At 57.0% G+C, this 3266-nt stretch overlaps 1 pseudogene; it reads left to right on the top strand.

The window, feature by feature from the left end:
* The first annotated feature begins 2080 nt into the window (after positions 1 to 2080).
* Positions 2081 to 2846, top strand: LOC140411461 (uncharacterized; annotated as a pseudogene).
* Positions 2847 to 3266: the final 420 nt, after the last annotated feature.

Below are 3266 nucleotides of genomic sequence, written 5' to 3'. Positions count from 1 at the left end.
TCCTCAGTCTCCTCCTGCATGCCCGGTCCGTGAGGTCTTGGTACGACGAGCGGGGCCGGTACACACAGGGCCTCATCGGGCGTCTCCTCCTCCTGCTCCTCCTCGTCCTGTCGGGCGGGCGGCCCTCCAGCCTGGGCGGCTGGCACCTGCCTCCCTGCAGCAAGCTCCTCTGCGGCAGCCTCCGACACCTCCCTGGCACGCTCCTGCTCGAGCTCCCCCAGGGCAACATGTAGAAGTTCGGTTCCCGTGATGGCGGCCAACATCTCCGGGTGATCACCAAACATAAACCCCCCCCCCGCAGGCAGGTGCCATGGGCTGCATGGTCGACACTGGAAGCTGGCACCTGGCCAAGCGGACAAACTCCCCAACACCCCCACCCCTCCCAGGCACTTGCCCCCCCTCTCCACCTCCACCCCCCACCACACACCCCAACTCCAAACCCCCTCCACTCCACACCACACATCCCCCCACTCCACCCCCCACATCCCCCCACTCCACCCCCCCCACTCCACCCACCCCACTCACCCCCCACTCACCCCCCACTCCACATCCCCCACAAACCCCCCACTCCACATCCCCCACAAACCCCCACTCCACCCCCCCACTCCACCCCCTCACTCCACCCACCCCACTCACCCCCCCACTCCACCCACCCCACTCACCCCCCCACTCCACAACCCCCCCACTCACCCCCCCACTCACCCCCCCACTCACCCCCCCACTCCACATCCCCCCCCACTCCACATCCCCCCACTCCACATCCCCCCACTCACCCCCCCACTCCACATCCCCCCCACTCCACCCCCCCCCCACTCCACCCCCCACTCCTCCCCCACTCCACCCCCCACTCCACCCCCCCACTCCACCCCCCACTCCTCCCCGCCACTCCACCCCCCCCACTCCACCCCCCCCACTCCACCCCCCACTCCTCCCCGCCACTCCACCCCCCCCACTCCACCCCCCCCACTCCACCCCCCCCCACTCCACCCCCCCCCACTCCACCCCCCACTCCTCCCCCCCCACTCCACCCCCCCCCACTCCACCCCCCCCCACTCCACCCCCCACTCCTCCCCCCACTCCACCCCCCCCACTCCACCCCCCACTCCTCCCCCACTCCACCCCCCACTCCACCCCCCACTCCACCCCCCACTCCTCCCCGCCACTCCACCCCCCCCCACTCCACCCCCCCCACTCCACCCCCCCCACTCCACCACCCCCACTCCACCCCCCCCACTCCACCCCCCCCACTCCACCCCCCCCACTCCACCCCCCCACTCCACTCCACATCCCCCCCACTCCACCGCCCCCCGCTCCACACCCCCTCCCCCCATTACACACACACACCCCCCCCTCCCCACCAACTGCCGCCGCGCCGTCACATCTCCTGCGGCCATCCCACGCCAAGACCTACCTTGCGAGACCTACCACCGCTACCATGAGAACTCGTTGACGCCGTTAAATAGGTGGTTTAATTGACGCCGACGTGACTGGCGGGACTTCGGCCCATCCGGCCTGGAGAATTCCGGTGCCACGGGGCCCGTAGCTGCGCGCTGGTCCTTGCCCTTCCCCGAGACGGGCGGCGCAATTTGCGTCAGCGTGATTTTTTGGGGACCGGAGAATTCGGCAACCGGCGGGTTCGGGATTCACGCCGCCGCACGGTGATTCTCCGACCCGGCGGGGGGGTTAGAGAATCCTGCCCCCGATCACGGCAGCTGGAGCGGTCAAGGAGCATCGGAAATTGTTCGACAACCAGTTCAAATCCCTCTTTGGGCCTCTCCCGGGATTTTCCCGACTTCGCAGAATTTGCACTGGGTGCAATGCGGCTGGAGAATTGCCCGCTGTTTCTCTACCGGTGCTGCTTAATATTTCCAGAAATTTCTGTTCATGTTGTACATTTAATAACTGAGCTTGTTCATCATCACTGATTTAACTAAATACAAATAACAGACTGATGCTTGAGCAAGATTTCTTTACATGTGCCAGGCACCGGTTGCTGTAAGCACATTGAATCTTGTGGAAGTTATAATTTGCCTTCTGTAATCTTTTCACAACATGGTCATGCAGAAACTTAAACAGCATTATGTCTCCAGCACAAGTATGTTTAATGCTGTATGTTTATGTTTTTCAGAGCGATGCCTGTTTAGTGCCTGTTGATGACCCAAAGGCCACCAGTGCCACAAAGGAAATAAACACTGTGACTAGTTCTATTACGGTGCAGGAGTACTTTGCCAACAGGATGGCTCAACTGAAAAAAATCAAAAAACAGGGCATGAGATCGATCGAAGCAGTGCTGTTCAGGAACTCAAAGGAGATGATTTGATTCATTCGAAGAAGTAAAACTGAAATCCAAAAAGAAGAAAAAACGCTGCAGAGGAGATGCTGATGGGATTTGTAACTTCAACCAACTGTCTCTACCCACAAAGCAAGTCGAGGGTGAAGGTGATGTAGAACTAAATAGTGGTCTGATAGAAGACAGTCCAGTTAAGGCAAATTACCAGAATATAAGGAACTCCAGAAAAAGCAGAGCGAAACATTCGGTGTCACCCAACCAGAATATTTGTCCTTTAGGAGAAGTTGAATCGGAAGAGGTTCAGGTTGAACAGTACTCGGCAGTAAATGAGTCATCGGAGAAGCAAAATGAGCAGGATTGGGAAGAGAATCAGAAGAAACGAAAGAAGACTAAGAAGAAAGCAACAGCCACGGGTGAAGATGAGGTTTCTCAATCCTGTCATTCAATAGAAAGGAGGAGGAAAAAGAAAGAAAAGAAATAGAAGATTTGGGGCATGCCGAAATTGTTGGCCACATTTTTAATTGAAAACTATCCAAATGACTTATTTTATTACTAATTGCAGAGTACTTAAATTGTTCCTCGACATTAAGGGCGTTGTAGCCTCACAGCGACTGTTGGAATTAAATTTAAGCAGTAAGCTTGGTAATGGAGGATGGAATACTTGAAGTAAGGAAAGCGATTAAAAGCATGGTAAAACAATTTTCTTATAAATGCACAAAATAAAATGAGTATGCTTATTTGTGGGTATTGACAATAGAGGGCACGATCAAACGACCTCGTCTCACCCGACTCGGTGACGCGACAAGGCCACTAAATCTGGGAAGAGGCCTCTCGCTAGATTTGCGACGCTCGGAATGCCTCGCAAGATCTCGCCCTCACTGGGCGACATCCGGATATACATCTCAAATGATCCATTCGGCTCATTTAAATATGTCGGCTCCCGAGGTCCCGGTGTCCACAGAAACGGGGGCCAGGC

This window comes from Scyliorhinus torazame, chromosome 4 (assembly GCF_047496885.1).
Source record: "Scyliorhinus torazame isolate Kashiwa2021f chromosome 4, sScyTor2.1, whole genome shotgun sequence".
NCBI lineage: Eukaryota > Metazoa > Chordata > Chondrichthyes > Carcharhiniformes > Scyliorhinidae > Scyliorhinus > Scyliorhinus torazame.
The sequence above is the reverse complement of the archived record's forward strand: the minus strand, read 5'-3'. Positions and strand labels throughout refer to the sequence as shown.